Raw genomic sequence first — 22,926 nt, forward strand, 5'->3', positions numbered from 1 at the left:
CATGCACATCTTTCAAAACACAACTTTCTTTCTTTCTCATCGCTTCTCGGCCTTTTGGCTAAGATCAAGTGTAGTGTTGCAGGGGCGACACCATGGTCCTGCCAAGGCAAGGTCGGGATGGAAGGGCGATAACCAATCGCAATCCGAATCCATACCGTGGGTTACCTATCACCGTCCGAGTCACGGTGAACCACAGCGACGAAGGAGGATCACCTATGGATCGGGGCTTCTTCACCAGGAGGATCCTGTTGAAGGCGTGCGGCTTCCATGCTACGGAGATCTTCACCCTGCACGACTCCCGCAAAGGTGGTTATTTTGACGTGACGTTCAAGCGAGTGGCAGACTGCGTCCGGCTCCTGAGGGTGTTCGAGGAGAAGAGAGACCTGCCGGAGATGAAGATCCTGACGGCGGAGCCACACTTTTCTCTGCCGTTGCAACGGGAACGTGAGGTGATGGTGCATGTGTACAACCCCTTCGTCCCTGTCGCCGACGTGGTCACCTTCCTCACCAGGTACTTCGATAAGGTGGGGAGCGGCACCGAGATTCGAGACGACTTGGGGATCTGGACAGGCAAACGCCTGTTTAAGGTCACGCTAAAGACCGATGGTAAGGGAGCCATTTTCCACCCTCCTTCCAGTTTCGCAATCGGGGGAAACCGTGGCTACCTGGTCTACGCTGGGCAACCCAAGCATTGTCGCTCATGCGGCAAGGCTGGCCATGTGGCGGCCAACTGCAGCGCCTCCCTCTGCAAGATCTGCAAACAGGAAGGGCACCAGACAAAAGACTGCAAACAGGCCAAGTGCTGCAACCTGTGTGGCGAGGCAAGTCACCTCTACAGGACCTGCCCCAAACGCTGCCGTACTTACGCACAGGCAGCCAAAGCCGACCAGGGGGAAGCAGAAGAAAGGTTCCGTGTCACTCCAACCACCAAGGCCCCCAGGGAGCTCAACGGGACAAAGGAGGACACAGAGAGAGACAAGGTGGAGAAAGAGATTGAGGCAACAGAGAGCCAATCAACAGCACTACCCCCTGAACCTTCCAGCCCTCAGGACAGCGAATCAATGGAGGAGGAGGCAGCAGTGGAAAAGCAGCAGGGGGAGTGGCGGACGGTGAAGAACAAGAAAAGTAAGAGGGAGCGAAGAAGAAGCAAAGGCGTTTCCCAGAGAAGCGGCAAGAGGCGTCTCCCATCCGACACGGATGACAAGGGCAGCAGCTCTTCGGATGATGAAGTGCCAGAGCGGCACCGACAGAAGAGGCGGCAAAGCTCCAGGGCGTTGGAGGACGAGACACCCGAGCTCCAGAAAATTGGAGACAACAAGGAGACCAGCGCACCCCAACTTTGCCTGCAACCTGAGGAGGCCAGTGCACCACAGCCCCTGGAATCTGGGAGCAGTGAGGCAATCATCGCACCCCAGCTCCAGGAAGCCGGGAACAGCAACCCCCCAGAGGGGGTGAGTTTTGGAGAAGCTTCTCCAGCAAAGGTCATCTCAAAACCCGCTCACCACGTGAACCTCCAGATGCCACCGGAGCAGAACACGGCCAAGGAGATCTACCTCAGCCCATCCAAAGTGAAGGAATTTGAGCTCACTACGGGTATGAAGGAGCAGACTAAAGGTCTGGGACTCTCAGAGACAGTGGGTTTGGTAGGAGAATAAATGCTTTAATATGGGTTTAAAGATTGTATCCATAAATGTGCGTAGCATTAAATCTACTACGCGATGTGTTGCGACCTTGGACTACCTAGCCAAGGTCAAAGCTGACCTGTTGTTTCTGCAGGAGTGTGCGATACCGCACCTCAGCTCCTACAGGCAATGGTCACGATGGTGGTCCCACGGGCCATCGATCTGGTCGGGCGGAAACGACTCTCGTTCCTCCGGCCTGGGTATTCTGCTGCGGGGAGGCAACTTCACCGTCTCCGAGGTCAAGGAGGTGGTGGGCGGGCGACTCCTGGTAGCAGACGTAATGTACAAGAACGCTCCACTCCGGTTAATTAACGTGTACGGCCCGGCACAAGGGGCTGAGCGGCTGGAGGTTTTTCAGCAGCTCCCACTGCTGCTGGCGACCTCCAGGCCGGTCATTCTGGGCGGGGACTTCAACTGCATCATCGATGCGGCTGGACGATCCGGCAGGGCCGGAAGCAGATTGGACGCTACGTCCAGATCCCTGATGGAAACAGTTAAGGATGCCAAGCTGCACGACGTCTTCAGCAACCCTGCAGACGGAGCGCAGCGTAGATACACCTGGTCGCGGCCAGACGGGTCCATTCGTTCCAGGATAGACTTCCTGTTTGTGTCCCGTGCATTCACAGTCAGATCCACCGACGTCAAGCCGGTGTTCTTCTCTGACCACTGCCTCCTACTGGCGGACTGCCACTTGGAGGAAGACCTGAGGGTGGGCAGGGGGGCATGGAAGCTAAATGTGCAACTGCTGACCCCAGAGAACATTGAGGAGCTCAAGAGGGATTACAAAGGTTGGAGAACCGTGAAACCCCTCTTTGAGTCCCTGACACACTGGTGGGAAGTGATCAAGGGAAGCATCAAGAGGTTTTTCATCCGCAAAGGCACCCAGAAAGCTAGAAAGGAACAGAGGGAAATGTCCCGACTCCAGGAAAAGATGCAGAATCTGCTCCGGCTGCGGTCGATGGGGGTCGATGTCAAGGAGGAGCTCCAAGAGGTGAAGGGCCAGCAAGCCTCGCACTTTGCCTCGGAGGCCTCCAAGATCATCTTCCGTTCCAGGGTCCGCTCCGTGGAGCAGGATGAGACGTGCTCACGTTTCTTCTTCCAAAAGGTACACAGAGAGCGCTCTGTGATCAGCAGCCTGAAGGAAGAAGACGGCTCAGTAAAGTCATCACGGTCCGACATTCTGAGGATCAGCAAATCCTTTTATGCCGGTCTGTATGACGTGAAGCCCACGGACAGCACGGCCTCCCAGTCCTTCCTGTCCTCTATCACGGAGGTCTTAGACCACAGTACGCGGGAGAGCCTAGACAAACCGCTAACTCCTGACGAACTGACTAAGGCCCTCGAGTCCTTCGAGAAGAGTAAAACCCCCGGAAGCGACGGCCTGCCGGCGGAGTTGTATTCGGCTCTGTGGGACTTGATCGGCCCAGACCTGCTAGAAGTGTACGAGAGTATGCTCCTGGCCGGCAGCATGTCAGAATCCATGAGGAAAGGCATCATCACCCTCATCTACAAGCACAAGGGGGAAAGGGAGGAAATTAGAAATTGGCGACCCATTTCACTGTTGAATGTGGACTATAAGATTCTGTCCAAGGTCATCGCCAACCGGGTCAAATCCGCTCTGGAATTGGTGATTCACCCTGACCAGACCTGCTCTGTGCCAGGCAGGAAGATCTCTGACAGCCTGGCGCTGCTCAGGGATACGATTGCCTATGTACAGGACAGGGGTGTGGATACCTGCCTCATCAGCTTGGATCAGGAGAAGGCCTTTGACAGAATATCGCACACCTACATGGGGGATGTGCTCTCCAAAATGGGCTTTGGGGAGGGAATTCGAAATTGGATCCAACTGCTCTACACTAACATCAGTAGCGCAGTCTCAATCAATGGGTGGGAAACAGATAGCTTTCCGATTAAATCTGGAGTCAGGCAGGGCTGTCCTCTCTCGCCTGTCCTTTTCGTGTGCTGCATAGAACCCTTTGCCGAGTCCATCAGGAAGGATCCGGGCATAAGAGGAGTGACGATCCCAGGCAGTGGAGGCACTCAGGTAAACGCCTCCCTGTACATGGACGACGTCGCCGTCTTCTGCTCGGATCTGCTGTCGGTGCGCAGACTGATGCACGTCTGCGACCAGTTCGAACTGGCCTCGGGAGCCAAGGTAAATCGTGGGAAGAGCGAGGCCATGTTCTTTGGGAACCGGGCTGACCGATCCTTTGTCCCCTTCACTGTCAGGGCTGACGGCCTGAAGGTGCTGGGGATATGGTTCGGAGGGACCGGGGCATGCGTTAGAAACTGGAAGGAGCGAGTGGCTATGGTGAAAAGGAAACTGGGCATGTGGGAGCGACGCTCCCTCTCCATTGCGGGTAAGAACCTGGTCATCAGGTGTGAGGTACTCTCGCTGTTGCTGTACGTGGCGCAGGTCTGGCCCATTCCACACTCCTGCGCGATGGCGATCACTCGAGCCATCTTCCGCTTTATCTGGAGGTCGAAAATGGATCGTGTCTGCAGGGACGCGATGTACAAGCCTCTAGATAAAGGGGGAAAAAACGTGCCCAACATCGCCCTCATACTGATGGCCACCTTTGTGTGTGGCTGCATCAAGCGGTGCGTAGACCCTCAGTACGCAAACACCAAGTGTCACTACGTGCTGAGGTTCTACCTGTCCCCGGTGTTGCGAAGGATGGGTCTGGCCACGCTGCCGCGGAACGCTCCAAGTAGTTGGACCGTGCCGTACCACCTGTCCCTGGTGGAAAAATTTATGCAGAAAAACACCTTTGACCACAAGTCCATCAGGCAGTGGTCAGCACGTAACGTCCTAGAGGCCCTGAGGGAAAAGGAGAGGGTGGACCCTGTGGGATGGTTCCCCGAGCAGACTGTCAAAGTCATTTGGCAGAATGCCTCATCGCCAGAACTTTCCAACAAGCACCAAGACGTAGCTTGGCTGGTGGTGAGAAAGGCCCTCCCCGTCAGATCCTTCCTACACGCCAGGAGGCTCACCCCCTCTGCACGTTGCCCTCGAGGTGGCTGTGGTGGGGAAGAGACCGTTGTTCACCTCCTTGTGGATTGTGCCTTTGCAAAGAAAGTCTGGAGAGAGATGCAGTGGTTGCTGTCGAGGTTCATCCCGAGCAGTTCTGTGACACAGGACTCTGTGCTCTACGGGCTGTTCCCAGGGACACACACCGAGACAAACATCGACTGCAGCTGGAGGATCATCAACTCGGTGAAAGAGGCGCTTTGGTCTGCCCGAAACTTGTTGGTCTTCCAGCACAAAGAGTTGTCCCCGACCGATTGTTGCGGACTGGCACAATCCAAAGTCCAGGACTACGTGCTGAGGGACGCACTAAAGCTTGGGGCAGCTGCCGCAAAGGCGCAATGGGGAAGGGTCGCTGTCTAAGACCTTTCTTCCACAGCGCACCGAGAGACTGGGAACTGTTTAGAGGCCCTCGGGCTGTACAGATCAAAATGAAAGGCTGTAAATGATTGTAATATTGTTTGTACTGATGCACCTGGTGATACATTTTGTAAAAGTTTAACCTGGATTGTACCCTTGTAATGTTGTTTTTGAAATGGTTTGGAATGTGATTGAAGATATTTTATGAATAAAGTATATTTTTACAAAAAAAAAAAAAAAAAATCTGTTCTTATTGTTTGTACTGATGCACCTGGTGATACATTTTGTAAAAGTTTAACCTGGATTGTACCCTTGTAATGTTGTTTTTGAAATGGTTTGGAATGTGATTGAAGATATTTTATGAATAAAGTATATTTTTACAAAAAAAAAAAAAATCTGTTCTTATCAGTTTAATATCTGATACGTCCCTTATCTGGGGACCATATATTAAATTGATTTTTGGAGCAGGGAGATGGAATAGGGGCTTGCTCCGTCCACTCCACGCATCGACCCGGTATTGCAGTATCGCTGGGAATGGTGCACCACCCCTTTCCAGGGGATTTTCAATGCTAAAAATAGTTTTCTTACAAACATCTGCTTTCTTTACTTTTCAACATGCACATCTTTCAAAACACAACTTTCTTTCTTTCTCACTCACCCGCACCATCTACACACAAAAAACACGCACGCTCACCCAACGCTCACAGACACCACTCTCATCTCACAAACACTCTACCTCACTCATACAAAAACATCTTTCACTTGCAAATACACCTCTCAAACACTCTCTCAGCTGCACCTTTCGCCTCACAACATTTTCAACCAGCTCTCTGCTGCCGCTCCCGCCCGCTGCTGCTGCTGCTGCTGATACAGCAACAGTCAAAACTCACACCTCAAAGCTCACACACTTTACACAGCTACTCGGAAACGTCTACATCCACGTTCACACAATCCTTACACTGCACAAGGAGCCCATTCCGCCCGTCGTGACTGCACCAGCTCTCCCAATGAACATTTCACTTCGTGCCATTCTCCTGCCTTCTCCACGTAACCCAGCACATGCTTTCTTTTCAAATAATCATCTCATTCCCTCTTCAATTGAACCTGCCTCCGCCACGCTATCAGGCGGTGCATTCCAGACCCTGACCACTCACTGCTCCTATCACTTTTGCTTCTTCTGCTAGTTACTTTAAACCTGTGCCCGCTCCTTCTCGATCCTTTCATCGGTGCAAGCAGTTTCTCCCTATCTACTCTCTCCAGATACCTCATGATTTTCAATACCTCTATCAAGTCTCCTCTCAGACTTCTTTTCCCCAAGGAATACAGTCCCAACTTCTCCAATCTTACTTCATAACTCAACTTCCTCGCCCCTGGAACCAAACTCGTAAACCTCTTCTGCACTCTCTCCAATGCCTTCACTACCCTCCTAAAATGCAAGTCAAAATGCAATCCATCAGAGTCAGCATGGCTTTATGAAGACTAAATCGTGTTTGACTAAATTGCTAGAGTTCTTTGAAGATGTGACAAGCAAAGTGGATAATGGCGATCCTGTAGATGTAGTATGTCTGGACTTCCAGAAGGCATTTGATAAGGTGCCGCACAAAAGATTAATACACAAGATAAGATCACACGCAGCTAAGGGTAATATATTTGCTTGGATAGAGCTTTGGCTAACCAACAGAAAGCAGAGAGTCAGGATAAATGGGTCTTTTGTGGATGGCAAGCTGTAACTAGTGGGGTGCCACAGGGTTCGGTCCTTGGGCCCCAACTATTTACTTGGATTCAGGAGTAGAAGGTACCATAGCTAAATTTGCAGATGACACCAAAATAGGTGGGAAAGTAAGTTGCAGTGAAGAAATGAGAAATTTACAAATGGATATGGACAGGTTAGGTGAATGGGCCAAAATTTGGCAGATGGAGTTTAACGTGGATAAGTGAGGTTATCCAGTTCAGCTCCTACAGGCAATGGTCACGGTGGTGGTCCCACGGGCCATCGATCTGGTCGGGCGGAAACGACTCTCGTTCCTCCGGCCTGGGTATTCTGCTGCGGGGAGGCAACTTCACCGTCTCCGAGGTCAAGGAGGTGGTGGGCGGGCGACTCCTGGTAGCAGACGTAATGTACAAGAACGCTCCACTCCGGTTAATTAACGTGTACGGCCCGGCACAAGGGGCTGAGCGGCTGGAGGTTTTTCAGCAGCTCCCACTGCTGCTGGCGACCTCCAGGCCGGTCATTCTGGGCGGGGACTTCAACTGCATCATCGATGCGGCTGGACGATCCGGCAGGGCCGGAAGCAGATTGGACGCTACGTCCAGATCCCTGATGGAAACAGTTAAGGATGCCAAGCTGCACGACGTCTTCAGCAACCCTGCAGACGGAGCGCAGCGTAGATACACCTGGTCGCGGCCAGACGGGTCCATTCGTTCCAGGATAGACTTCCTCTTTGTGTCCCGTGCATTCACAGTCAGATCCACCGAGGTCAAGCCGGTGTTCTTCTCTGACCACTGCCTCCTACTGGCGGACTGCCACTTGGAGGAAGACCTGAGGGTGGGCAGGGGGGCATGGAAGCTAAATGTGCAACTGCTGACCCCAGAGAACATTGAGGAGCTCAAGAGGGATTACAAAGGTTGGAGAACCGTGAAACCCCTCTTTGAGTCCCTGACACACTGGTGGGAAGCGATCAAGGGAAACACCAAGAGGTTTTTCATCCTCAAAAGCATCCAGAAAGCTAGAAAGGAAGAGAGGGAAATGTCCCGACTCCAGAAAAAGATGCAGAATCTGCTCCGGCTGCAGTCGGTGGGGGTCGATGTCAAGGAAGAACTCCAAGAGGTGAAGAGCCAGCAAGCCTCGCACTTTGCCTCCAAGAACATCTTCCGTTCCAGAGTCCGCTCCGTGGAGCAGGATGAGACGTGCTCACGTTTCTTCTTCCAAAAGGAACAGAGAGAGAGCTCTGTGTTCAGCAGCCTGAATGAAGAAGACAGATCAGTAAAGTCAGCGCAGTCCGACATTTTGAGGATCAGCAAATCCTTTTATGCCGGATTTTATGACGTGAAGCCGACGGACAGCACGGCCTCCCAGTCCTCCTTGTCCTCTATCACGGAGGTCTTAGGCGACAGTACACGGGAGAGGCTGGACAAACCGCGAACTCCTGACGAACTGACTTAGGCCCTTGAGTCCTTCGAGAAGAGTAAATCTCCCCAGAAGCGACGGCTTGCCGGCGGAGTTGTATTGGGCTCTGTGGGACTGGATGGGCCCAGACCTGCTAGGGGTGTACGAGAGTATGCTCCTGGCCGGCAGTATGTCAGAATCCATGAGGAAAGGCATCATCACCCTCATGTACAAGCACAAGGAAGAAAGGGAGGAAATTAGAAATTGGCGACCCATTTCACTGTTGAATGTGGACTATAAGATTCTGTCCAAGGTCATCGCCAATCGGGTCAAATCCGCTCTGGAATTGGTGATACACCCTGACCAGACCTGCACTGTGCCGGGCAGGAAGATCTCTGACAGCCTGGCGCTGCTCAGGGATACGATTGCCTATGTGCAGGACAGGGGTGTGGACACCTGCCTCATCAGCCTGGATTAGGAGAAAGCCTTTGACAGAATATCGCACACCTACATGGTGGATGTGCTCTCAAAATGGGGTTTGGGGAGGGAATTCGCAATTGGATCCAGTTGGATCCTACTCTACACTAACATCAGTAGCGCAGTCTCAATCAATGGGTGGGAATCAGATAGCTTTCCAATTAAATCTGGAGTCAGGCAGGGCTGTCCTCTCTCGCCTGTTCTTTGCTGAGTCCATCAGGAAGGATCCGGGCATTAGAGGAGTTACGATCCCAGGCAGTGGAGGCACTCAGATCAAAGCCTCCCTGTACATGGACGATGTCGCCGTCTTCTGTTCTGATCCGCTGTCGGTGTGCAGACTGATCCACATCTGCGACCAGTTCGAACTGGACTCGGGAGCCAAGGTAAATCGTGGGAAGAGCGAGGCCGTGTTCTTTGGGAACTGGGCTGACCGATCCTTTGTCCCCTTCACCGTCAGTGCTGACGGCCTGAAGGTGCTGGGGATATGGTTCAGAGGGACCGGGGTATGCGTTAGAAACTGGAAGGATCCAGTGTCTATGGTGAAAAGGAAACTGGGAATCTGGGAGCGACGCTTCCTCTCCGTTGCGGGTAAGAACCTGGTCATCAGGTGTGAGGCACTCTCGCTGTTGCTGTACATGGCGCAGGTCTGGCCCATTCCAGACTGCTGCGCGACGGCGATCACCCGAGCCATCTTCCGCTTTATCTGGAGGTCGAAAATGGATCGTGTCCGCAGGGACGCGCTGTATAAGCCTCTAGATAAAGGGGGAATAAACGTGCCCAACATCGCCCTCACACTGATGGCCACCTTTGTGTGCGGCTGTATCAAGCTGTGCGTAGACCCTCGGTACGCAAACACCAGGTGTCACTACGTGCTGAGGTTCTACCTGTCCCCGGTGTTGCGAAGGATGGGTGTGGCCACGCTGCCGCGGAACGCTCCAAGTAGTTGGACCGTGCCGTACCACCTGTCCCTGGTGGAAAACTTTATGCAGAAAAACACCTTTGACCCCAAGTCCATCAGGCAGTGGTCGGCACGTAACGTCCTATAGGCCCTGCGGGGAAAGGAGATGGTGGATCCTGTGCGATGTTTCCCCGAGCAGACTGTCAAAGTCGTTTGGCAGAATGCCTCGTCTCCAGAACTTTCCAACAAGCACCAAGACGTAGCTTGGCTGGTGGTGAGAAATGCCCTCCCCGTCAGATCCTTCCTGAAGTCTCACCCTCTCTGCATGTTGACCTCGAGGTGGCTGTCGTGGGGACGAGACCGTTGTTCACCTCTTTGTGGAATGTGCGTTTGCAAAGAAGGTCTGCAGAGAGTTGCCGTGGTTTTTGTCGCGGTTCATCCCAAGCAGTTCTGTGACACAGGTCTCTGTGCTCTACGTGTTGATCCCAGGGACAGGGACGCACATCGAGACAAGCAGGTGGAGGATCATCTACTCGGTGAAAGACGCTCTTTGGTCTGCCCGAAACTTGTTGGTCTTCCAGTGCGATGAGTTGTCCCCAGCAGAGTGTTGCAGACTGGCTGGCACATTCCAAGGCCGAGGACTACGTGCTGAGGGACGCACTAAAGCTTGGGGCAGCCGCCACAAATGCGCAGTGGGGAACGGTCGCTGTCTAAGACCTTTCAGCCATAGTGCACCGAGGGACTGGGAAAGGTATAGACCCCTCGGCCTGAAAGACTCACATTGAATGTATGCAGTGAATATTACATTTATCACAATTGTATTGAAGCACCTCAGAGTGCAACATGATCTATGTAGATAACTTGAATACTATTGCACTGTCTGACTGCCTGTAATGAGCATGTTGAAATGTCTGTAATGTTCATTGATCGTATTGAAGCGTCGCAGGGTGCGACATGATCTATTTGAAAAACTGGAATATGATTGCACTTTTTGCGATGGCCATTTTGAAATGTTTTGTAATGTTCTTTCAGATATTTTATGGATAAGGTATATTTTTCCACAAAAAAACGACAACAGTTACAAAGAAAACCAACAGCAGCAACAACAGCTCTTCTCCACAGTCTGAATTAGAATTTCAGAGTCAGAAAACAGAGCAAAAAAACACGCAGCGTCCTGAAATGACAAACCTGAAATGAAAGTGTACTTAGTGTATCAAGCCTTTAAACTGCATTGCTGAAAACTCCTTCCTGCCTGCTAGTGCAACAAGATGCTGCAAAGTATATTACACAGCGAATCAGGCCTTCAGCCGTCTTGACTTGTGCAGCTCCAGTGACTTCAGGCCTCCAAAAGCAGGCCAGTATTTGAAAGGGCTCCTCTTGACAAGTGTAAGACCCTGATCAAACTAAATATTTTAATTTTCTTAACCAGTGAGATTGAACGAACCGTGATGCATGTCCAAGACAAAATAGAATATAAAGCAATGTAAAGTAAATTAATAACAAATTGAGAAAGTAAATATGGAACACAAAATATTTTAAAACTAGGGCACAGGTTAAAAACATGATCCTAATTTCTGTTGAACTGAATGAGGCGAGTCATTACAGTGCGTGACCGATTTGTTTAAGTGTGCGGGCCCATTAAACTTTTTGCACAGCCGCGCAAATTTAAAGGGGCTTATGTGGCGGTGTGTCTGTGAGGAAACCTCTCCTCATATCTTGTATCCCACTGTGAAATCGTCTTCAGCTCCCAAATTGCACTCAGACAATGTGCTACATTTGCATATTGTGCAGGAGTCGGGGGAGGGGTCATGGGGCTGCCCCTTGTCTCTGTACTTGAAACGGCAGCCAGGCAGCAACTGTAGTGCTTCCTCAAATCCAACCTGAAGAAAAGGCAAGACATGTTGGGTGCTGAGAGGGAGAAGCATTGCCACTTTAGGTTCTACTTGGATTTTACTGAGGTAAAAGGTGATTGAAAAAGTCAAGCCTTTCTCCCCTAGCAGTTACCACTGAGGACAGAAATAATACCGAGCGCTGATCTATCACCGAGCACTGAGGCCGGCCAAGGGGAGGCATCTGAAAGCTGCAGAGAGAGCAAGAAGCCAGGATGGACGACTGAGAATACTGGCTGAGATAGACAGCAAAAACTGTGACACAAGCTCAGGTAAGCGTGGTGTTTTGCAGTTCAAGTTCATCACTTTGTGACAGTATAGGTATTTTTCACTTTCCTAGGATAAGGCTGTTCCCTTTCTAGAAGTTAGAAACAGCCGTGCAGATGTATTTTCTGCGCTCCTTTGCTTGCCTGCTGAATAGGACTGATGGGAGGGGAAAAGGTGATTAAAAGAGAGCCGACATCATTGCAGGCTGGCAGATGGTGTGCTGTGCTGTGCACGCAGGTGGTTTTGTTGTTTGGCTTGTGTGTGACTTCTGGTTGAAGCTGAAAGATTTCTAAAATTTTGAAGGAAATAATCTTCGAGAAGGGGAGAAACATTTTCAACATTTTAACAGGATCTAAGGCTGTTCGCTGTGTCGTACCTGTACTTATCCTTGCTGCCACCTGCCTTCTCACTGCTGATCATCATCTTGTGTTATTATAATGATATAATGCATTGGACTTATTTACTGTGACTTCATAACATGACACATTTCCCTTCTGGTGATGTCATGCTGACATCCCGTAAAGGAAATAGACCAACAGTCAGCCCAAAAGAAGGCCCAATGCCAAGCAAAGGAAGCCCATAAACGAGGATGCTAGACAGCTCGTACAAAAGAAAGCAGGGCATCAGGAAACAACTCAACAGCAACTGACGTAGTACTCTCCAGGTTCAGTGCAGGAGAAGCACTGGAATCAGTAAAAAGTAATGCCCCTACATGTCTGAACATACAACTTAGGAGCAGGAGTAGGCCACTGGGCCCCAAGAGCCTGCTCCACTACTCAGAAGATCATGGCTGATCCGATTGTAACCTCAACCCCACATTCCTGCCTACCAGCGATAACCTTCCAACCCCGCCTTGTTAATCTATCCAGCTCTGTCTTGAAAATATTCAAAGACTCTGTTTCCACCACCTTTCGAGGAAGAGAGTTCCAAGGACTCTCTACACTCTGGGAGAAACGCTGCTGACTTTGCCTTCCCTGTAGATGTGGAAGGACTTTAGCTGCATACCTGGTCAGCTGGCAAGCTCCACAGACCGATCGGCGCAGGCTTGGAGGGCCGAAGGGCCTGTTCCTGTGCTGTACTTTTTTTTCTTCTTTGTTCTTTGACTGCTCAAGCTGAAAGCAAAGACAAAAATACAGCAGGCCTCGATCGAAGAACTCCTCTGCGCTGTGAGCTAGTTGCTCACACGGAAACTCAGCTACAAAGACTCATGGATTGTCTCTCATGCCTGTCACGTGTTCTCCCTTGTGACTGAGTGTTTCTCGAAATTTTCCATTACCTGCCAGTTACACGACACATCTAGCGCAACCGTAGACAGCGACCTTTCTCCATTACGCCTTTGCCCCAAACTTTAGTGCGTCCCTCAGCACGTAGTCCTGGACCTTGGAATGTGCCAACTCTTTGCAATGGAAGACCAACAAGTTTCGGACAGCCAAAGAGTGTCTTTCACCGAGTGGATCCTCCGGCGGTAGTTGATGTTTGTCTCGGCGTGTGTCCCTGGGAACAGCCCCTGGAGCACAGAGTCCATACCTGTGTCACGGAACTGCTCGGGATGCACCTCGACAAGAACCACGGCCACTCTCTTCAGAGTTCTGGTGATGAGGCATTCTGCCAAATGACCCTGACGGTCTGTTCGGCGAACCGTCCGCCGGAATCCACCATCTCCTTTTCCCGCAGGGCCTCTAGGGTGATACGTGCTAACCACTGCCTGATGGACTTGCGGACAAAGGTGTTTCTCTGCATAAGTTTTTCCACACGGGGCAGGTGATACGGCACTTGGAGCGTTCCGCGGCAGGGTGGCCAGACCCATCCTTCGCAACACCAGGGACAGGTAGAACCTCAGCACGTAGTGACGCTTGGTGTTTGGGTCTACACACAGCTTGATACCGCCATACACAAAGGTGGCCATCAGGATGAGGGTGATGTTGGGCATGTTTTTTCCCCCTTCATCCAGAGTTTTTTTACATCATGTCCCTGCAAACAGGATCCACTTTTGACCTCCAGATAAAGCGGAAGATGGCTGGCGTGATCGCCACAGCGCAGGAGTGAGGAATGGGCCAGACCCGCGCCACGTACAGCAACACCGAGAGTGCCTCATACCTGATGAGCAGGTTCTTACCCGCAACGGAGAGGGAGCTTTGCTCCCACATGCCCAGTTCTTTTCTCACCATAGCTACTCGCTCCTTCCGGTTTCTAACGCATGCCCTGGTCCCTCCGAACCATATCCCCAGTAGCTTCAGGCAGTCTGACCTGCTGGTGAAAGGGACAAAGCTTAGTTCAGTTCCCAGAGGACACGGCCTCGCTCTTGCCACGATTTACCCTTGGCACCTGAGGCCGGTTCGAAGTGGTCGCAGGTGTCGATCAGTCTGCGCACCGATGTGTGAAAAGTGGGGAGTTGACCGTACTACCGCATCACCACACTGTCCCAGGTCCAATAGCATGGCGGAATGTATATACTGTAAAGTCCTTACTTATGAAATGTCAGCAAAGTAAACAAGGCTTGTGACGGCCTGTCACAATGCTACACCTTAGAGCGACAGCGCTCAGTGCAACCACTCCTTCACCAGCAGAATTACAGTGCGAACAACCCTTCCCAGTCATCATTTGTCGATGCATCCAGGAGTAAGTGATGCATTCGCTGAAGGTGAAGGTGAAGGACGCACATGAGCAAAGAATCACCCAACTTAAACATTGGACAAAAGGTATGACTACAACACCCAACCGATGGAACATGAAATCCGGCCGAAATCAGCAGCATGTCCAGAACCATGATCATATCAAATACGAGCACCCATTGTGAAGAAACCGATGGCGAATCAGGGAAGTACCAGAACAAGAAACACCAAGTAACCCCATCGCAAGCAGAACGCGATCTAAGACACGATCCCAGCGCAACACTCCTACAGACAACCAGAATTGTGAGAACGTACAGCAATCTCAAACCAAATTCACAGTATCAACGAAGCACCATTCCGTTCCAGAGACTCATAAGGTGATCACTTTGTACAATTGTAGGTTCAAAGACAGAAGAGCAATTTGTGGTAATGTAAATAGTTCTTATTATTTAATGGTACAGCCTGGAGTTGTTGTGGTATACCTTTAAGGAGCGTATCTAAAATTGCTGTGCAGCACCAGGCAGGGTGTGACGTATATGCTCATGTATAATTCTCGGGCCGATGATAGGAGCTGTCCTAGAGACCCAGATATTGTTGTATATATTTCATCTCTTCAAATCAAAGAATTGAGTTCGCAATCCTCTTTGTGTCGTCGGTGTGTTTGTGTCAGGTGGAAAACACAACATGGAGGACCCCCATTTAAGGTGAATGGCAAAAGAACCAAGGCGACATGAGGAGAAACCTTCTTGCGCAGCGAGTGGTTAGAATCTGCAATGCACTGCCTGAGAGTGTGCTGGGGGCACTTTCAAGAGTGGCTTTCAAAAGAGAATCGGATAATTAATTATCTGAAGAGAAAATATTTGCAGGGCTACGGGGAAAAGGCAGGTGAGTGGCACTAGGGGAGTTGCTCTTGCAGAGAGCTAGCACAGACACGACAGGCCGAATGGCCTCCTTTTGTGCTCTAACCAATCTAGGATTCGATGTTCTCCCTCCACTTGGACCCCTCCCTCTGGATTTTTGCCTTCTCTTGATCTTTTCATTGAGAACTGTCGGCGTGACATTAGCCGTCTCAATTTCTCTGCTCCTCTCACCCATTCTAATCTGTCTCTCTCTGAACTCACTGCACTCCGTTCTCTCAGGTCCAACCCCAACATTGTCATCAAACCCGCTGACAAGGGTGGTACTGTTGTTGTCTGGCGCATTGACCTCTACCTCGCGGAGGCTGAGCGTCAACTCGCAGACGTTTCCTCCTACCTCTCCCTGGACCATGACCCCACCACAGAACATCAAGCCATTGTTTCCAGGACTGTCACTGACCTCATCTCCTCAGGAGATCTTCCTCCCACAGCTTCCAACTTGATAGTCGCCCAACCTCGGACGGCCCGCTTCTACCTCCTACCCAAAATCCACAAACAGAACTGTCCTGGCAGACCGATCGTGTCAGCCTGTTCCTGCCCCACGGAACTCATTTCTCGTTATCTTGACTCCCTTCTCTCTCCCCTTGTCCAGTCCCTTCCCACCTACATCCGTGATTCCTCTGACACCTTACGTCACATCAACAATTTCCAGTTCCCTGGCCCCAACCGCTTCCTCTTCACCATGGATGTCCAATCCCTCTACACCTCCATCCCCCACCAGGATGGTCTGAGGGCCCTTAGCTTCTTCCTTGAACAGAGGCCCCAACAATCCCCATCCACCACTACTCTCCTCCGTCTGGCTGAACTTGTTCTCACACTGAACAATTTCTCCTTTAACTCCTCTCACTTCCTCCAAATAAAAGGCGTGGCTATGGGTACCCGCATGGGCCCCAGCTATGCCTGTCTCTTTATGGGGTATGTGGAACATTCCTTGTTCCAGTCCTACTCCGGCCCCCTCCCACAACTCTTTCTCCGGTACATCGATGATTACTTCGGTGCTGCTTCATGCTCTCGTCGGGACCTGGAAAAATGTATTAATTTTGCTTCCAATCTCCACCCCTCCATCATCTTCACATGGTCCATCTCTGACACTTCTCTTCCCTTCCTTGACCTCTCTGTCTCAATTTCTGATGATAGACTGTCCACCAATATCCATTACAAGCCTACCGACTCCCACAGCTACCTCGGCTACAGCTCCTCACACCCCGCTTCCTGTAAAGACTCCATCCCATTCTCTCAGTTCCTTCGCCTCCGTCGCATCTGTTCTGATGACGCTACCTTCAAAAACAGCTCCTCTGACATGTCCTCCTTCTTCCTTAACCGAGGTTTTCCATCCACGGTCGTTGACAGGGCCCTCAACCGTGTCCGGCCCATATCCCGCGCATCCTCCCTCACGCCTTCTCCTCCTTCCCAGAAACATGATAGGGTCCCCCTTGTCCTCACTTATCACCCCACCAGCCTCCGCATTCAAAGGATCATCCTCCGCCATTTCCGCCAACTCCAGCATGATGCCACCACCAAACACATCTTCCCTTCACCCCCCTTGACGGCATTCCGTAGGGATCGTTCCCTCCGGGACACCCTGGTCCACTCCTCCATCACCCCCTACTCCTCAACCCCCACTTATGGCACCTCCCCATGCCCACGCAGAAGATGCAACACCTGCCCCTTCACTTCCTCTCTCCTCACCGTCCAAGGGCCCAAACACTCCTTTCAAGTGAAGCAGCATTTCACTTGCATTTCCCCTAACTTAGTCTACTGCATTCGTTGCTCCCAATGCGGTCTCCTCTACATTGGAGAGACCAAACGCAAACTGGGCGACCGTTCTGCGGAACACCTGCGGTCTGTCCGCAAGAAAGACCCAAACCTCCCTGTCGCTTGCCATTTTAACACTCCACCCTGTTCTCTTGCCAACATGTCTGTCCTTGGCTTGCTGCATTGTTCCAGTGAAGCCCAACGCAAACTGGAGGAGCAGCACCTCATCTTCCGACTAGGCACTTTACAGCCCTCTGGGCTGAATATTGAATTCAACAACTTTAGATCTTAAACTCCCCCTCCCCCCATCCCCACCCCGTTTCTTTTCCCCCCCCACCCGTTTTTTTTCAATAATTTATATAGATTCTTCTTTCCCCACCTATTTCCATTATTTTTAAATCTAAAACTAAAACCTTTAGTCTTTCCACCCCACCCCCACTAGAGCTGTACTTTAAATATCCTGTTTTCCATTCTTAATTAGCACTTTTCTCAGACAAAGACCACCACCTTCAACACCTCTTTGACCCTTTTGTCTCTGACATCTTTTGATTATCTGCTCACACCACACCCTCAATGTGTCTCTTCCCCCCCCACCTTAAACCAATTTATATTTCTCCCTTGTTGAAACTATGCTGCAGTTCTGCCGAAGGGCCATGAGGGCTCGAAACGTTGACTGATTTCTTCTCCACCGATGCTGCCAGACTTGCTGAGTTTTTCCAGGTAATTCTGTTTTTATTTTGTTTAGGATTCGATGTGTGCAGCTCTGCACAGTTGGTTGCTGCATTGTCACTCACTCGCTGCAAGACACGCAACTGCTTTCAAAAGCTTCTCCCACAGCAGCCTCTGACAGTGACGTCCATGTGGATAGGCACAACCCTCTCCCACCTGATTGGTGGAATACTGGCGATCTACATAACTCTGATGCAGTCTCACTGAAAAAGACAGAACAAAGGCAACTTCTGTAAATTAACCTTCTGTTCCAATTGGAAATCCCAGGAGAAATATGCCAACAGTAAAAGCATCAGTACTTATATATATATAAGCCTTTGAACGCTGTCAGTCTGCTTTAAAGGAGGGAAGGCATATGGCACTCGGGTAAGTCCAGGGTATTTGTGGCATCGCTTCTCGGCCTCTTGGCTAAGATCAAGTGTAGTATCTGTTCTTATCAGTTTAATATCTGATACGTCCCTTATCTGGGGACCATATATTAAATTGATTTTTGGAGCAGGGAGATGGAATAGGGGCTTGCTCTGTCCACTCCACGCATCGACCTGGTATTGCAGTATCTCTGGGAATGGTGCACCACCCCTTTCCAGGGGAATTTCAATGCTAAAAATAGATTTCTTACAAACATCTGTTCTTATCAGTTTAATATCTGATACGTCCCTTATCTGGGGACCATATATTAAATTGATTTTTGGAGCAGGGAGATGGAATAGGGGCTTGCTCTGTCCACTCCACGCATCGACCCGGTATTGCAGTATCTCTGGGAATGGTGCACCACCCCTTTCCAGGGGATTTTCAATGCTAAAAATAGATTTCTTACAAACATCTGCTTTCTTTACTTTTCAACATGCACATCTTTCAAAACACAACTTTCTTTCTTTCTCATCGCTTCTCGGCCTCTTGGCTAAGATCAAGTGTAGGATCGCTTCTCGGCCTCTTGGCTAAGATCAAGTGTAGTGTTGCAGGGGCGACACCATGGTCCTGCCATGGCAAGGTCGGGATGGAAGGGCGAAAACCAATCGCAATCCGAATTCATACCGTGGGTTACCTATCACCGTCCGAGTCACGGTGAACCACAGCGACGAAGGAGGATCACCTATGGATCGGGGCTTCTTCACCAGGAGGATCCTGTTGAAGGCGTGCGGCTTCCAAGCTACGGAGATCTTCACCCTGCACGACTCCCGCAAAGGTGGTTATTTCGACGTCACGTTCAAGCAAGTGGCAGACTGCGTCCGGCTCCTGAGGGTGTTCGAGGAGAAGAGAGACCTGCCAGAGATGAAGATCCTGACGGCGGAGCCGCACTTTTCTCTGCCGTTGCAACGGGAACGTGAGGTGATGGTGCATGTGTACAACCCCTTCGTCCCTGTCGCCGACGTGGTCACCTTCCTCACCAGGTACTTCGATAAGGTGGGGAGCGGCACTGAGATTCGAGACGACTTGGGGATCTGGACAGGCAAACGCCTGTTTAAGGTCACGCTAAAGACCGATGGTAAGGGAGCCATTTTCCACCCTCCTTCCAGTTTCGCTATCGGGGGAAACCGTGGCTACCTGGTCTACGCTGGGCAACCCAAGCATTGTCGCTCATGCGGCAAGGCTGGTCATGTGGCGGCCAACTGCAGCGCCTCCCTCTGCAAGATCTGCAAACAGGAAGGGCACCAGACAAAAGACTGCAAACAGGCCAAGTGCTGCAACCTGTGTGGCGAGGCAAGTCACCTCTACAGGACCTGCCCCAAACGCTGCCGTACTTACGCACAGGCAGCCAAAGCCGACCACGGGGAAGCAGAAGAAATGTTCCGTGTCACTCCAACCACCAAGGCCCCCAGGGAGCTCAACGGGACAAAGGAGGACACAGAGAGAGACAAGGTGGAGAAAGAGATTGAGGCAACAGAGAGACAATCAACAGCACCACCCCCTGAACCTTCCAGTCCTCAGGACAGCGAATCAATGGAGGAGGAGGCAGCAGTGGAAAAGCAGCAGGGGGAGTGGCGGACGGTGAAGAACAAGAAAAGTAAGAGGGAGCGAAGAAGAAGCAAAGGCGTTTCCCAGAGAAGCGGCAAGAGGCGTCTCCCATCCGACACGGATGACAAGGGCAGCAGCTCTTCGGATGAGGAAGTGCCAGAGCGGCACCGACAGAAGAGGCGGCAAAGCTCCAGGGCGTTGGAGGACGAGACACCCGAGCTCCAGAAAATTGGAGACAACAAGGAGACCAACGCACCCCAACTTTGCCTGCAACCTGAGGAGGCCAGTGCACCACAGCCCCTGGAATCTGGGAGCAGTGAGGCAATCATCGCACCCCAGCTCCAGGAAGCCGGGAACAGCAACCCCCCAGAGGGGGTGAGTTTTGGAGAAGCTTCTCCAGCAAAGGTCATCTCAAAATCCGCTCACTACGTGAACCTCCAGATGCCACCGGAGCAGAACACGGCCAAGGAGATCTACCTCAGCCCATCCAAAGTGAAGGAATTTGAGCTCACTACGGGTATGAAGGAGCAGACTAAAGGTCTGGGACTCTCAGAGACAGTGGGTTTGGTAGGAGAATAAATGCTTTAATATGGGTTTAAAGATTGTATCCATAAATGTGCGTAGCATTAAATCTACTACGCGATGTGTTGCGACCTTGGACTACCTAGCCAAGGTCAAAGCTGACCTGTTGTTTCTGCAGGAGTGTGCGATACCGCACCTCAGCTCCTACAGGCAATGGTCACGATGGTGGTCCCACGGGCCATCGATCTGGTCGGGCGGAAACGACTCTCGTTCCTCCGGCCTGGGTATTCTGCTGCGGGGAGGCAACTTCACCGTCTCCGAGGTCAAGGAGGTGGTGGGCGGGCGACTCCTGGTAGCAGACGTAATGTACAAGAACGCTCCACTCCGGTTAATTAACGTGTACGGCCCGGCACAAGGGGCTGAGCGGCTGGAGGTTTTTCAGCAGCTCCCACTGCTGCTGGCGACCTCCAGGCCGGTCATTCTGGGCGGGGACTTCAACTGCATCATCGATGCGGCTGGACGATCCGGCAGGGCCGGAAGCAGATTGGACGCTACGTCCAGATCCCTGATGGAAACAGTTAAGGATGCCAAGCTGCACGACGTCTTCAGCAACCCTGCAGACGGAGCGCAGCGTAGATACACCTGGTCGCGGCCAGACGGGTCCATTCGTTCCAGGATAGACTTCCTGTTTGTGTCCCGTGCATTCACAGTCAGATCCACCGACGTCAAGCCGGTGTTCTTCTCTGACCACTGCCTCCTACTGGCGGACTGCCACTTGGAGGAAGACCTGAGGGTGGGCAGGGGGGCATGGAAGCTAAATGTGCAACTGCTGACCCCAGAGAACATTGAGGAGCTCAAGAGGGATTACAAAGGTTGGAGAACCGTGAAACCCCTCTTTGAGTCCCTGACACACTGGTGGGAAGTGATCAAGGGAAGCATCAAGAGGTTTTTCATCCTCAAAGGCACCCAGAAAGCTAGAAAGGAACAGAGGGAAATGTCCCGACTCCAGGAAAAGATGCAGAATCTGCTCCGGCTGCGGTCGATGGGGGTCGATGTCAAGGAGGAGCTCCAAGAGGTGAAGGGCCAGCAAGCCTCGCACTTTGCCTCGGAGGCCTCCAAGATCATCTTCCGTTCCAGAGTCCGCTCCGTGGAGCAGGATGAGACGTGCTCACGTTTCTTCTTCCAAAAGGTACACAGAGAGCGCTCTGTGATCAGCAGCCTGAAGGAAGAAGACGGCTCAGTAAAGTCATCACGGTCCGACATTCTGAGGATCAGCAAATCCTTTTATGCCGGACTGTATGACGTGAAGCCCACGGACAGCACGGCCTCCCAGTCCTTCCTGTCCTCTATCACGGAGGTCCTAGACCACAGTACGCGGGAGAGCCTAGACAAACCGCTAACTCCTGACGAACTGACTAAGGCCCTCGAGTCCTTCGAGAAGAGTAAAACCCCCGGAAGCGACGGCCTGCCGGCGGAGTTGTATTCGGCTCTGTGGGACTTGATCGGCCCAGACCTGCTAGAAGTGTACGAGAGTATGCTCCTGGCCGGCAGCATGTCAGAATCCATGAGGAAAGGCATCATCACCCTCATCTACAAGCACAAGGGGGAAAGGGAGGAAATTAGAAATTGGCGACCCATTTCACTGTTGAATATGGACTATAAGATTCTGTCCAAGGTCATCGCCAACCGGGTCAAATCCGCTCTGGAATTGGTGATTCACCCTGACCAGACCTGCTCTGTGCCAGGCAGGAAGATCTCTGACAGCCTGGCGCTGCTCAGGGATACGATTGCCTATGTACAGGACAGGGGTGTGGATACCTGCCTCATCAGCTTGGATCAGGAGAAGGCCTTTGACAGAATATCGCACACCTACATGGGGGATGTGCTCTCCAAAATGGGCTTTGGGGAGGGAATTCGAAATTGGATCCAACTGCTCTACACTAACATCAGTAGCGCAGTCTCAATCAATGGGTGGGAAACAGATAGCTTTCCGATTAAATCTGGAGTCAGGCAGGGCTGCCCTCTCTCGCCTGTCCTTTTCGTGTGCTGCATAGAACCCTTTGCCGAGTCCATCAGGAAGGATCCGGGCATAAGAGGAGTGACGATCCCAGGCAGTGGAGGCACTCAGGTAAAAGCCTCCCTGTACATGGACGACGTCGCCGTCTTCTGCTCGGATCCGCTGTCGGTGCGCAGACTGATGCACGTCTGCGACCAGTTCGAACTGGCCTCGGGAGCCAAGGTAAATCGTGGGAAGAGCGAGGCCATGTTCTTTGGGAACTGGGCTGACCGATCCTTTGTCCCCTTCACTGTCAGGGCTGACGGCCTGAAGGTGCTGGGGATATGGTTCGGAGGGACCGGGGCATGCGTTAGAAACTGGAAGGAGCGAGTGGCTATGGTGAAAAGGAAACTGGGCATGTGGGAGCGACGCTCCCTCTCCATTGCGGGTAAGAACCTGGTCATCAGGTGTGAGGTACTCTCGCTGTTGCTGTACGTGGCGCAGGTCTGGCCCATTCCACACTCCTGCGCGACGGCGATCACTCGAGCCATCTTCCGCTTTATCTGGAGGTCGAAAATGGATCGTGTCTGCAGGGACGCGATGTACAAGCCTCTAGATAAAGGGGGAAAAAACGTGCCCAACATCGCCCTCATACTGATGGCCACCTTTGTGTGCGGCTGCATCAAGCGGTGCGTAGACCCTCAGTACGCAAACACCAAGTGTCACTACGTG

General features: G+C 51.7%; 1 non-coding gene and 2 pseudogenes across 1 annotated transcript; all 3 read left to right on the forward strand.

Annotated features, from left to right (window-relative positions):
- The first annotated feature begins 5,441 nt into the window (after positions 1–5,441).
- Positions 5,442–5,618, forward strand: LOC144669733 (U2 spliceosomal RNA; annotated as a pseudogene).
- Positions 5,619–18,108: 12,490 nt separating this feature from the next.
- LOC144669894 (U2 spliceosomal RNA) lies at positions 18,109–18,299 on the forward strand. Its single transcript, XR_013573792.1, has one exon. It is a non-coding gene; the product is annotated as a U2 spliceosomal RNA (small nuclear RNA).
- A 31-nt stretch (positions 18,300–18,330) lies between these two features.
- LOC144669834 (U2 spliceosomal RNA) lies at positions 18,331–18,497 on the forward strand (annotated as a pseudogene).
- Positions 18,498–22,926: the final 4,429 nt, after the last annotated feature.

The sequence above is a fragment of the Cetorhinus maximus genome, chromosome 29 (genome assembly GCF_964194155.1).
Source record: "Cetorhinus maximus chromosome 29, sCetMax3.hap1.1, whole genome shotgun sequence".
NCBI lineage: Eukaryota > Metazoa > Chordata > Chondrichthyes > Lamniformes > Cetorhinidae > Cetorhinus > Cetorhinus maximus.